General features: G+C 42.1%; 1 protein-coding gene and 1 long non-coding RNA gene across 4 annotated transcripts in view; both read right to left on the bottom strand.

Moving 5' to 3' along the window:
• LOC138259916 (solute carrier family 35 member F3-like) overlaps positions 1–14485 on the bottom strand; it is a 177314-nt gene that overhangs the window by 65269 nt on the left and 97560 nt on the right. The gene's annotated exons all lie outside the window — the stretch shown is intronic.
• On the bottom strand, positions 45–551 carry LOC138258711 (uncharacterized). The gene is made up of 4 exons (XR_011198517.1): positions 487–551; positions 360–402; positions 224–239; positions 45–108 (listed from the first exon to the last, which is right to left on the bottom strand). It is a non-coding gene; the product is annotated as an uncharacterized lncRNA (long non-coding RNA).

A 14485-nucleotide genomic window follows, 5' to 3' on the forward strand; every position in this document is an offset into this window, starting at 1 on the left:
CAGTGTTTCAGATGTACTACAAGGAAAAACTACTATATAATTACCTGGTCTTTCTGTTTGTAGTCACGTCTGCCTTTTATAACCTATGATTAGCACTGTCCAAGAAGCCTGCAAAATAACAAAAAAAAGGTTGATGAATGTTGTTATATTATAATAATGTACGTTGTGCATCATAAGTGAAATCTACCAAATCTACCAAAAAGATCTTCCTGCTTCTACTCACATGTGCCTTTTGTATTCTATGAGTAGTGATGTCGGAGATGCCAGCAACAGAAGAAAAGGTGGGTAAGGTGGTTAAAGTAGGTTGTCATATTCCACTGTACTAGCAGCACCACAATGAAAATCTGCTAAATTATTACCTTGTCTTTCTGCTTCTACTCACGCATGCCTGTTCAAATTTATCTGTAAAAGAGGAAAAAAGTATTAAAGCACCTGATTGTATCAATGTCTCAGTTGCACCATAAGGAAAAACTAGCAAATAATAACCTGCTCTTTCTGCTGCTACTCCGGTCTGCCCGTCCTCATCTATGACCAGTACTGTCTGAGATGCCTGCAACAAAAGAAAAGATGGTTAACAGTTGGTTACAGCATGTTGTCATATTATAATGTGCCAGGTAACCTAGATGGGGTACCTACCAAATAATTATCTGGTCCTTTTGCTTCTACTCATGTCGGTCCATTCAAATCTATAACTTGCTCGGTCCGACAAACCTGTAATAGAAGCAAAGGTGTGGATCATGGATGTGATTTATCTAGAGACCCTTAATCCCACATAGAACGTCTACAGAATTACCTGGTCTTCCTTGGTACTCACACCTGCCCGTTCAAATCCAAATGTTGACCGGCTGCAATTGGAAAGAAGATATTTAACATAGGTTATAGGAGTTACAAAAACATTATGCATGACAGTTACAGAGCAATTGAATAGTTACCTGGGGTTTCAGTTTGGACGAACTCTTGTTCCATATTATCATCCGTTTGGAAACCTACATCATGCGTTAGACCTTCGATGATGCAGCCTTTACAGGCCTCAAGTTATCTGCTCGCCCACTGGCTATGACTAATCGGATTCATAAGGGTGAGACATTTTTAGGCCTAATGACTCATTCTGGCAAGCTGACAAAAAAAGTGCTATGTTCATTCAGACAGTGAATGAGCAATGAAGGTGCCTTTAAGTCTTGTTTTTGATTTTTCACATTTGCTGTGGGTTCAACAACAGAAGTCCAGTGCCAGCTTATGCCTTCTTACAATTTGCTGCTTATTTTATCCTGGAGATTATGGTTACTTTTCTGCTCTGACTGCAAAGTTAGAGGACTTAGTAAAGTGTGCTGTGGAGTTAAGTTTGCGACGAATAAGTGTAAAAAAATGACGCTAATTTGGAGCAAACAAAGTACTGCCTTTTACCTACATAGCTCCCAAGCCTATGGGATACCCAGGGCTTACCTTAGGGGTGACTTATGTGTAGAAAAAAGAAAAGGGGAGTCTGAGGCTTGGCAAGTACTTTTAAATGCCAAGTCAAAGTGGCAGTGAAACTGCTCACACAGGCCTTGCAGTGCCAGTTTGAGACCTGGTTAATGGGCTACTTATGTGGGTGGCACAATCAGTGCTGTAGGTCCACTAGTAACATTTAATTTACAGGCCCTGGGCACATGTAGTGCACTTTACTAGGGGCTTATAGGTCAATCAAATATGCCAGTTGGGAATGAACCAAAGATACCATGTCTAAGGGAGACAGCATATGAACGTTAGCACTGGTTAGCAGTGGTAATGTGCGCAGAGTCCTAAAACCAGCAAAAACAGTGGAGGGAGGCGGGCAAAAAGTTGTGAGATTACCACCCTAAGGCTGTCAGGTATAACATGTGTGTCCCCCAGCTGAAAGTGGGGAGAGCTACCCAGCCCTCTGGGAGCTCTCATCACTAAGGTGGAAAAATCTGGTAAGACCATGAGCATTCACTTGTGTAGTCAACTTCACCACTCTGATGGCTTCGCAGTGTGTTAACGTTATAGAAAAAACATTCTAAACAGTCTGCCATGCATGAGCGTGGGGCATCTTCTAATGGTTTGTGTTTCATTTTAAGAAAAATTCTAACAAGAAGGCCTCCACGCTACGTAAGCACATGTACAGCCACCTAGATTGAAAAAAATTACAAATCCAATACATTTCACAAGTAAGACCTATTGCTTTTTTTCAATGTTTACTCATTTAGGTTCTGCCAATCATGTACAGCAAATGCTAATAACAATTTGATGCTGAGTTAGTTCTGCATCAACTGATGTGTGCTCAGTTCCTCTTCTACATCCGTAAAGCTCTGACATGAGTGACATTGCTTTCAGTTACATACCTGCACTAACACACCATCTTCTATTTTTTGCATTGATGAGACACACAACAATGTGATATAAAACACTGTAGTAATTAATGCTATTTCGCTATACATTGCTTCCAGATTCAATGTGCGTGGTTGATAGAAGGTTAAAAACACAAATCTGGTTTCATTCTGAACAAATTGTCCCCGTGAAACCAAAGTAAAAAGGTTAAATTAACATTACTTTACTTCTGCAGTCCATCCCCCACATAACAATTACATGAAGTGGTGTAGGTTAACCGCTGTGTATAAAATAACACTTTCTCAAAAACTGCTAACCCTTTTAACCCAAACGTTAAAAAAAACAGACTGCACAAATGTGTTTTATTGTAAGATATTGGTTTCTGAAGCCTCAGGAATGAAAAGTACCAAGGGACGAACTTCATTTAATGTTCTTGATATGGAAACCACACGAAAGAACTACAAATCAATATTATTTTGAAATGCTTTTACATACATTGGAAGTAAGGAGCTATGTGTGAATATAGCAGGCTGTTCACAAAGGGCCAGGCTTTGCAGTTCATTAAAAAACAAATGTCAGTTCAGCATCGCAGCTAACTACCTGCAATAGATATGGCCTTACAACTGTCTAGTCTTATAAATCAAGGCTAGAATTTAAATAACCTCCAGTGCATTGCCATTTTTAAAACAGTCAAACACTGTCTTTTGCCTCCGACACGCCGGTCAAAGCCTGCAGTCTTTTGACAGACATTAACAAAGAAATGAGCCGGGACTAAGACAAGTGTGATCAAAAGAAAAATCGAATACTGGTTTAGACAAAACCTGGTTACTGTGTTCTAAAATGTCAAGCTTTTCCTTGCAGATAAAGTATTTTAAGTCATTGTAGGACAGTTCAATCAAAACATCAAAGCGACCCAGTGTGTTTCTGCAATCATGATTTCATCTAAAGACACTCCTCCTAACATTCAATTGCAGCAGCCGCGTAGTTAAGTGGAGGGCTTTTGGCATCAGCATGTTTGCATTTACAGATTGAGCTGATGCCTGCTGTGCCCGAGGCCCTCTAAACACACATACCTGCTTTAATTAGGTGCTCCCCTTGTGTAGTGATTTGTCCTCGGTTGGCGACACTGCTGTTTCTCTTCCTGCTCTGCTCGAAGAGAGTGACCGTATTTTCACGCAGTTTCTATTTTTTAAACGCAGCACTGACGTACTCTCTCTCGCACGATGCAGGCAGCGATGTGACGTTGTAAAAACGTGTTTGCTTGGCAATGGGGCCTGCGCGGTGGGCACCCTCGCGCACCTTACAGGGAACATTGCTCCCAATCCTTCCTGGCCTTGTTCTGCGTCTGCTTATACAGGTTCCGCAGAGTCCTAACTCGGGCAACATCCTTTCGCTTGATTGCACTGATTAGATTTGTTGGTGCCAACTGGCAGTCTTGATTGTTCCAATTATCTCCCTCGCGGGGTAGAGCACTACGAGTGTTCTAGTAGACAGGAACAGTTTCCCTCTTCCTTTTCCATCGTGGATATCAATAACCTTGCTCCATCTGAGTCGCCGTCTGCTGTTCACGGCCTGAACCACCTTGGCTACTTTGGTGGTAGTTGTCGCAACAGGCGCCCTTCCCCATGGGGGTTCTAAGCTAAGACAGAGAGGATTGTGGTCACTGTCCATTTGGGTCCGGACTACCATGTCATCTACCAGGTGCAAGAACCAAAGGTCCATCAGTATACAGTCAATGAAGCTCTGCCCCTGTGTGCCAGTGAACGTATGGCCGACATGCTTGTCAGATTTGGTTCTTTCGTTTACAGCCCTCAGGCCTTGGCCGAGGGTCAAGGCATTTAGGGCAGCCGGGTACCACTTCTTGATGGGGCGAGCTCAAGCCTAGGTATGTGCCATATGTTATCTTCTTCCTGGAAATCGCACATGTGATCCAAACCGAGGGTTCTGAAAGTGGCATTGAAGTCCCCCGCTACAATGAGGGCATGTTTGGAGGGCTTTTCACCCAACTGGGTCTCTAGCGACTGCAAGGTGACAGAGTGATTGATCCCTCTTGTCCCCCTGGCGTAAATGTTGAATATGTCAGTGAAAGTGGTCCCAGATCCCTTGAGACTGATACCAAGAATGTCAAAGCTATGGTGGGTATCAATTTCACTACGCGCTGTTGTGCTATTTTCACCCATATTAAGAGGCCCCCCAATGGACGACCCACCTTACTAGGAACAGCGGGTATGTGGTAGGTTGTGTAGCCAGGTTTGTAAGCAGGTTCGATTAGTAAAGTCTCCTGAAAAATAGATATGTCATAATGGTCGATAAAAGTATTCCAGTGAGGCAATGGAAGTTTAGATTTGATACCTGCCACGTTCCAGGAAACGATCTTTACTTTCCAACAGGTGGTCGTGGAGTTGGGCAATGGGGGAGGATTTACTAGGAGATCTAGGGAACCATTGGAAAGACGAAAGGCATCCTTGGTAGCTGGTGCAATGACGTTGGGTGATATGGTGGGGACCTTCGTGTTTCTCTAGTCGGGCATGTCCACTGGGTGACTGATGGTGCAGACAGTTGTCAGAGCTTGTGCAGCGATCGGATCTATCATAGGAAGCCTGCGCCTCGAGCTCTGTTGGTCAATTTATCTTGGAACAGACAATGCCATTGTCTAAAACTGTGTGGGGTGGGTGGCTCGAGATTGAACTGTATAGTGGACCCATCCGGAGGATTACTTCTTTGGTCTAGGGCTACTTAGTCATAAGCTAGCTGCCTGTTTTCTAGAAGAAGCTCGATGCAGTCAGATGGTAAGCTCAGAGACGTGTACCGTCTGGCCCTAAGGATATATTTTGTAATTACTGAGAGACATCCTCTACTGTGTCAAATCCAGTGGGTGACATTGTTAATCAAGGAGTCTTCCTCTTCCCTCCACCCTGAGAATTAGATCTAGGTACATGGATCATAAAGATTTTCTGAGAAGGGAGGGTGGTAGTCTTGGCAACATGTGTACTTCCAAGATGATGACCCTCCCCTAGTATTGGAGGTGTGAAGTTGGGACTTTTGATCTGAGGGTAGATGGGAGGAGGTTCAATTTGCAAGCCAGCGGATGTTCGGGAACCCGTTGTGCGGGCTCCGACCAATGTCCTAAAGATGGTGTCATCATGTGGTAAACCTGAGTGGCCTCCATGATGTTCTCCATGAGGGGGCATGGTGGGAACAGATGGTGCCAGAGCGGCGATGTTTATCAAAGCTGGGATTGCGGCACTTTCCCTGGTTATTCTCCGCTTCTCTTCCATAAGACGCCCCACTGTAACCACAAGATCACCTATCATGCACTTAACGGCTGCTATTTCTGCCCTGCGTGTTTGTATGCAACCTATTAAGTATTCATTTGAGGGGGGAGAAGCATGGCTGGTTGTTTGAGGACCACCTGCCCAAACCCAAGCAGGAGAAACCACGAGATCCTGAGTTGTGGGTGGATCTGAGGGACATGTTAGCAGTAGGAAGCAATTGGTACAGGGGATGGGCGAGGGAGGGGGCACTACTGCTGAGTCAAGAGGGGAGCCAGAACTAGGAACTAAGGGGGTCATTCTGACCCCGGCGGTCTGGGTCGGCGGGAGCACCGCCGACAGGCCGGCGGTGCCCCGCAGGGCATTCTGACCGCGGCGGTTCGGCCGCGGTCAGATGTGGAAAACCGGCGGTCTCCCGCCGGTTTTCCGCTGCCCTTGTGAATCCTCCATGGCGGCGGAGGGCGCTCCGCCGCCATGGGGATTCTGACACCCCCTACCGCCATCCTGTTCCTGGCGGGAGAATTAGGGAATAACACAGTTCATTCAGAACGTGTTCTATACAAAAACTGTCACTCCTGTGTGATTGCAAATCCAATAATAATTCCAGTATAAGATCAGCAGTAGTTGTATCTACAGTGCGGGAGATAAACTGATATCTTTCGTGGTTGCCTCGTGGCAGAGTTGTCAGGGCACAGAGGTATTCTTGAATATTTCTTTATTTTTCCAAACATTTATTTCCAATAAATGTCACTCAATACATTGATAAATTCGAATGCTTTAAATCGAAACATTTAAACATTTTGAAGCGCTTTTATCATAACTGTACCTCATATTTGTTGTGAGATTTATATGCCAAATTGTGTGATCATTCAACTAATAATATGTTTTAGGCCAGCCAGACTTCCGACCAGTGCTTAATTTGTGCTTGTTGTTTCCGGTGCTGAGCACCGGCACTTATTTTTGAGGGCCGGCGCTTATTCGTCTGCCCCAAAGCATTTGCTGTGAGCACAATACACACATGGGAAAGACGGCGAAAGAGAAAAACGAAAAAGCGTCACAATGGGAGAAAGAAGAAAGCTGCAAGAGTGAGCTGGAGGGACAGGAGTGAGTGTAAATGGATTGAAGAGGTCCGAGATGGCTTCAGGATTACCCTGCCTCAGTATTATGTGCTCCCACATTTAATTGCAGCAGCCACGTGTTTAAGATTTACAAATTAAGCACTGCCTCCGACCCTTCTGTAGTTCGTTTTTCTATCAATTTGCTCACCTTCTTCCTTACTTGTCCACGGAGGTGGAGCTGGCTATCCAGCCGAGCAAGCCTCGAGCCTGTCGTGGGCTGAATATCTGGCCCTGAAGACTGCTGAACCAAAACAGGATATCCCAAAAACACTTAACGCAAGATGACTGAATGCACGACATCTAAAAAAAAGGTGATTGTATGCATTTTGGGTCTGCAGCTGATCTGCGCTGGAAGTAACGTGGTGATCTGTCTCACTGCAGACCCAGATGGAAGTTGGAGTCCTCTTTGGTTTGCTACGTCATGTAAAAACTGTCATTGAGTTGCTGACCCACTCCTTCTCTACTCTTTAAGATAAAGGAAGCAGTAATATTATCACAGTCGCCTGCCTTCCCTTATGCGTAGCATTTTACTTTTTCCAAGAAAGACACTGTGCCATTTTTTCATATATAGTGCCAAATATTACCGATATGGGACACTGGTATTTACTGAACACAGTACACCAATTTAGGACATGAAATAAATGAGCATAGACCTTTACTTCACCAGACCTCGTTTTTAATTGAGCATCTAATCTGAGAGAACCTTGAATTAGTTCAAGGCTAAATCAAATTCTGATTTTTATTAGTCAATAATGTTACTACACCCACATTAACAACATTAGCCATAAATAAAGTGCCTTCCACAAGCTGGCATTACTAAGTTCACCCAAAGCAGCCTGCAGCTTTTGAAGTGAAGACACGTTCATATTTAAATACTAGTACGTTTAACAATTACTTATGCACTGAATCTAATGTACGAAAGGGAAACAGAAGTGTTCAAGAAGTGCCCTGTTTTTAATATGAAAGAACTGTCATATTTTACATGACAATTACTTTATTGACTCAGCTCATGCTTTGTCAATTAGAGCCAAACCCGACCACTAGATCTTGCTCGGCTCTCTCTAAATGTGCTGGCTTGCCAGCTCTTTTAGGCAGTTCATACTTTCCTTCTTATACACCTCCTGACAAAACCAAGTTTTAGCGTGCCCAGGTGAAGTCAATAGACGCCTCGGTTCGGTAGTAGGTGCCCTGGACCCAGTCACAATTCTCAAAGAAAGAGTGGGGGACTGAATAGCATATGTATGACATCACATCCATTGACGTTGTCGGAAGTGATATCACAGGAAGTGACGCCACACCCCTGTAGTATCTCTCATGTAAAAGGGATCGACCTACTTAATAGCCAAAATTGTGATTCTGTGCATTAAAGGATGTAAATATATGTCTACAATATTTGAATCCATGTTTAAGTCAAAAATAAAAATACATTAACTTCATGTCTGAACACAAACCATCGTTTTTGTAGACAATATGTGAGGCTACATTTAAAGCATAATCCATGCATCTCTAAACATTTAAACATTAGCTTAGATTTAAATAAATAGACTACTGTGTCTACTGGACATTCAAACAAAATTGATGGATACAGATATTGAGTACGAAGCTGCACACTCCTAATGTTATATATATTTAGAGCTAACGAAATAGGTAATGAAAATTACATTACATGAAAGCAAATTATTTGGGACACATATAAAAAGTGACCTGATACATGAGCTGTTGCTCTGAAGTTGCCTCCTGAACCCCTGAACATATGTTCCTTACAAAAACAAATAATGCAGTCACACGCAATCGTGAACATTTGTGAAGTCAGTTTTACTTTATTATATGCCACACGATTTCTATACATAAATGTATAATTGAGTTTGAAATAGCTGAAAGGGAAAACATTTAAACAGACATGCTTTAATATGGAATTATATGTTATACTGGTTTCATAGACTAAGATGTACTGGGTGTATATTTTTTAAAGAGTTGACCACTTATTGTTCCTACTTGCATTGGCACCTTTTAAGGCCACCAAAAGGTTAGTAGGGAGCTCTTTATAACACCTAGGATGATAGCCTCTTGAGCAGCTACCACACTTAGAGAAGGCTGCCATTAGAATGAAAACACCTGAAGTGTAATCCAAAGTATATGTGATGCCAGGCACTGGAAAGAAAATACAAGTAGATGAAGTGATTTGGGCACTGTTAGACCTGACAGCCTTAGGGTGGTCACCCTCAACATTTTGCCTGCCTCCCTCCACTTTTTGACACTGTTTTTGCTGGTTTTATGACTCTGCGCACTTTACCACTGCTAACCAGTTCTAAAGTGCATATGCTCTCTCCCTTAAAACAGGGTGACATTGGCTCATACCCAATTGGCGTATTTAATTTACTTATAAGTCCCTAGTAAAGTGCACTACATGTACCCAGGGCCTATAGATTAAATGCTACTAGTGGGCCTGCAGCACTGATTGTGCCACCCACATAAGTAGCACCTTAACCATGTCTCAAGCTTGCCGTTGCAAGGGCTGTGTGTGCAGTTTCACTGCCAATTCGACTTAGCATTTAAAAGTACTTGCCAAGCCTTAAACTCTCCTTTATCTACATATACGTCACCCCTGAGGTAGGCCCTAGGTAACCCAAAGAACAGGGTGCTATGTAGATAAAAGGCAGGTGTGATTTATTCTTGTATATATATTCTTATATATATATGTTAGTATGTGCTTTCATATTAGAACTTCCATAATATTGTTGATATGTTCCTGATCCCCTCCACTCTTCATCGCACCTCTTGGTCTCTCCAGAATGTAGAATGTGAAGTGAGATTCTGGTGGGGAGCGGTTGTGAGGAGTGGATGCAGCAGGCCTTGTTGGTGGATGAAGTTTCTATGTCAAGGACTTATCTTGAAGTAAACACGAAGCGACTCTTAACCTTTGGCTTTGTATTCTCTTTCCTGTTTTGGATTATCCGGATGTACAACATTTTGGTGACAAGGATTTTGTTTTGGATGCGGATCCCCGTGAAATTTCAGCATTCGGAAACTTCAACACCTTTCAGTAATTTGTATTTGCGGCTGTGAGGATAAGGTACTGTGCTGTTTTTTTTGTCTATTTATCTTTTTATTAAATAATTAACGTGTGCACTTTTACGAGTGTCTCTCGCGCACTGTTTACTATTATGCGCCCCGACAGAGCGCTCCGGCAAGCGTTCTGCCTGACAACGGTTGCTACAACTGTGTGCGCTTGTCTCACGTGCACTGTTTACTTTTTTACGCTCCGGCACGCGTTCACCCTGGCAACTGTTGCTACAGCTGTGTGTGCTCACGAAACTCACTCGCACACTGTTTACTGCTGTGCACTTTCTTGGCAACTTTGCCCGAGCAACTGATTCCTCGGTTGCTCGGGACGCCAAGGATTTTCAGAAGCAGCTGGTGCTGTTTTCCACTTTCTTCTTACTTCCCGCTTTGCGTGTGACGTTAAGTAGCAACTCTGGTTCCTGCTGTTACCTCCACTCTCACCGTTACAATTCAGCTGTGCTCCTCCTTGGTGCTCAACCCTTACAATAATATGTAAAAAAAAAAAAAACTGTTTTTCGGCACATTTAACTTCATAAGTTTACTACATTGTTCAGCAACTGCATTCTCTTCGTTGCTCAGTTCTTGGTCCTCAAGCAGTTTTAAATTTTTTTAACTCAAACTTTGAATCTTTTTCATTCTTTCTGTTTTCTTGCGGGTTTTGACTACCAAGATGCAGAACATTGCTCCACCTCCATTTTTTCTTGCCCTTCCTGGAGATCCTCCAATACCTTGGCAAAAATGGAAGAAGGTTTTTCTTACATATATGTGTGTTTGTGGCAGTAACTTATCGTCTGAGAGAAAGAATTCTGTTTTACAACATTGCCTAGGTGCTGAGGGCCAGGAAATTTTGGAAACTCTTCCTGCTATTGTATCTTCTGATGGTGCTGTAGGCGACAATTCTCTCAATGATTTTGAGGCTACTTTGCTTAGATTGGACAATCATTTTCTACCAAAGATTTCAATAATTTTATAACGTTACTATTTTGGAAAACGTAAGCAGAATGAGGATGAATCCATTGAAGACTTTGTAACTGCTTTACGTAAACTTGCATCCTCTTGCAACTTTGGAGAAACCCTTGAGGAGCGCATCAGAGACCAATTTATGCTGGAATGTAAAAGCAACAGAGTCAGAGAAGCCTTATGGGCAAAAAATGACCCGACCTTGGATGACGTGTTAAATGTTGCAAAACAAGTGGAACATTCCTTGTCTTGTATTGAGACCTTGAGAAAATCGAGGGGCGATTCAGTTGATATTTAAGTACTAGATGTTAAATCTAAAAATAAGTTTCAAGAAAATAATAGAGCAAAGTTGTTATGTTTCAGATGTGGTTCTACCGCTCATCTGGCCAATAGTAAAGATTGTCCTGCTATTCATGTCACATGTAACAGATGTGCTAAGAAGGGTCATTATGCCAAGTGTTGCAAATCATTAGATAAACCCAAGGTTAAGGTTCAAGAAATTGAATGTGAAGAAGATCGGGACTTTGTTCTACAAATTGTCAATGATGTCAAATTGTGTCACCAATGTACGATGTGAATACCCTTCTGACACTGTTGAGCTGAATGGTATTTCTGTCTCCATGATGATGGATTTGGGTGCAAATCTTTCTCTTGTCTCTGTTTCTGATTATACTAGGCTCTTTCTAGGGAAAGTTTCTCTACTGGATCCTGATGTCATCCCGTACAGCTATGAAGGCAAACCCATCAAGTTGAAAGGCTATTTTGCGGCCACCATTACTTTCAAGGGGAACTCTATCTTTGGCAAAATATATGTTCCCGTTGTTGGTGACACAATCTTAAGTTGGCCACATCAGAAAATGCTAGGTCTTATATTGCATCCCAAATCTGATCCTCAAGTGCTAGTTCAGAATGTGTGTAATATCAAAGAGGAACTTATGTGCAAATTTTCTGATGTGTTTACCTCTAAGATTGGATGCATTACGGGTTATAAACATTGCATTTGCTTGAAGGAAGGCTCCCAACCCGTAGTGTGTAAGGTCAGGAGAATTCCTTTTACTTTACATGACAAAGTAAAGTTGGAACTACAAAGATTGCAATCTGAGGGAATAATTGAAGAAGTTGAGGCTTCCCAATGGATTGCACCAATTGTAGTTGCTGTGAAGAAATCTGGTGACATCAGGCTTTGTGTGGACCTCACACGCCTCAACAAAGCTGTCATTGAAGATACATTTCCGCTACCTAATATAAGTGAAATGGTCAGTCTGCTAGGAGATGCTAAATATTTCACCACATTAGATTTAAGCGCTGCATATCACCAGGTTCAATTGAGTGACGAATCTAAACTGTTAACGTCTTTTATCACTCCCTTTGGTGTCTTTAGGTTTAAGAGGATGCCTTTCGGTTTATGCTCAGCGGCTTCTGTATTTCAAAGACTTATGTATGACATCCTTGGTAAGACGGATGGGGTAAGGTTTTTTCAGGATGATGTTCTAATTTTCACCAACACTCTTGAACAACGTGTCGAAGATAAAAGAAGTTTTGCATATTTTTCACCACAAAGGCATCACCCTGAAGGGAGAGAAATGCAAGTTTGCTTGTTCAGAAATTTCATATCTAGGTCATGTAATTTCTGCCGATGGCGTGAAACCGAAAGAAGATTTGGTTAAAACTATTGTTAATTTAGATGACCCTGTGAAAAAAGAAGGTGTGCAGGCTTTCTTGGGTATGGCTGAGTTTTACTCTAAGTATATTCCTAATTTTGCCAGTAGATCCAGTTGTATCAGAAGTCTACTCAAGAAGGGAGTGGAGTTTGTCTGGTCTGATGAGCGCAAGAGGGAGTTTGTTGATTTAAAAAATGCATTGTCCTCTGCTCAGTGCCTCAGTAGCTTCCGCCCAGATTTACCCTGCTGCATTATTACAGATGCTTCAGATAAAGGCTTAGGCTGTGTGCTTAAACAGACGTATGATGGTAAAGACATCACCATTGCGTTTGCTTCCCGAGCTCTAAGAGGAGCTGAGTCCAGATACTCCACCATTGAGAAAGAGGCATTGGTTATTTATTGGGCCATAGAGAAATTTAAGCAATTTTTGTGGGAGTCCCACTTTGTGGTACAGTCTGATCACAAGCCTTTACAGGAGGTTTTTGACAAGAAAGGTTTAGATTGCATTTCTACACGCATTTGTAAGTGGATTGTTGGCCTTCAGGACTTTCAATTTTCTGTCAAATATGTGCCTGGATGTGAAAATAGAACAGCAGATTGCTTATCGAGATTGCCATCCGGTTATTGGAATCAGGATGCTGACCACAATTCGTTGTGGATTGATGAGGAGGTCAAGGTTTGTGTTGTGACTGATGGTTGCATTTCAGAGAAGGAATGGATGATCGAGTTAAGTAAAGATCATGTTTTAGGACGTGTCAATGAGTTGTTGGAATCTGGTCACACTCTTGAAAATTGTGAAAAGGTTGATTTGTTCAAGACAGTTTGGAATGAGTTATCTGTTGAGAACGGTTTAGTTTTAAGGGCTGGGAGATTGATTCCTCTGTCTGGTTTACGTGAGAGACTGTTAGGACGTGCACATTCAGGTCACCATGGTATTTGCAAGACCAAAGAACGTCTAAGGGGTACGTATTGGTGGCCAGGCATGGATTTGGCGTTGGAGAGGATTGTCAGAGACCGTGTGGAATGCAAGTTTGCTGATAAGACTTTGAAATGCAGATCTCGTCCCATGGAACTTACGGAAATTCCAACAGAGGTGTGGGATGAAGTGGCTTTGGACATTATGGGGCCGGTAATTTGTGGATCTGTTTCAAAATATGTCGTAGCATTAATGGACTTGTTGTCCCGCTGGCCAGAGGTCTTGATTGCATCTGATATAACGTCTCGGTCTATTATTAATTTTCTTGCAGGGGGGGGGGTTGCCAGAGAAGGCATCCCCAAATACATTATAAAAGATAATGGGATTCAGTTTACTTCAAAGCAAATGTGTGATTTTTTATTGTCAAGAGATATTGTACATAAGAAATGTGCCCTGTACCATCCTGAATCTAATGGGGTAGTTGAACGTTTTCATAGAACACTAAAGGAATCCATTCAGGTGGCTAAATTAGCAGGGCATGGTTGGATGGATGCAGTTAAGATTCAAGGTGGAAAGTTATAGGTACACTCCTCATTCCAGTACTGGTCAATCTCCTTTTGTACTGTTCAGAAAAAGGGAACCCCATACAGAAATTAGTCCAGCCTGGGTAAAAGATTATGTCAAGAATGATCAGGACCATGAGAATATTAAGAACCTTGTCTTCGCCAGAGAGAAGATTCTGCAGGAGAAGAGGAAAAAAACATATGATCTCTGCAATTCTGTTAAAAGTTTGGTTGTTGCAGTAGGAGACTCCGTTAAGATAAAAAAACCAGAGAGGATTCATACCGGGCATTCTCACTATATTAAAACATTTAAAGTTATTAAAGTGTTCAAGGGGGCTAGCAAGGTAGATGATGGACGTATTTGGAATTTGAATAGAGTTGTCAAAGTGTGACCATTTTTTAAATTGTATTTATTTCTTTTTTTTTCTTCTTCTTTCTTTTCTCTTTGTTTTTTTTTGTTAAAGGGGGGAGGTAGTGTGATATATTCTTGTATATATATTCTTATATATATATATTTCTGCATTGTGTGGTTAGTATGTGTTTTCATATTAGAACTTCCATAATATTGTTGGTGTGTTCCTGCTCCACTCCACTCTTCATCACA

This window comes from Pleurodeles waltl, chromosome 9 (genome assembly GCF_031143425.1).
Source record: "Pleurodeles waltl isolate 20211129_DDA chromosome 9, aPleWal1.hap1.20221129, whole genome shotgun sequence".
Lineage (NCBI taxonomy): Eukaryota > Metazoa > Chordata > Amphibia > Caudata > Salamandridae > Pleurodeles > Pleurodeles waltl.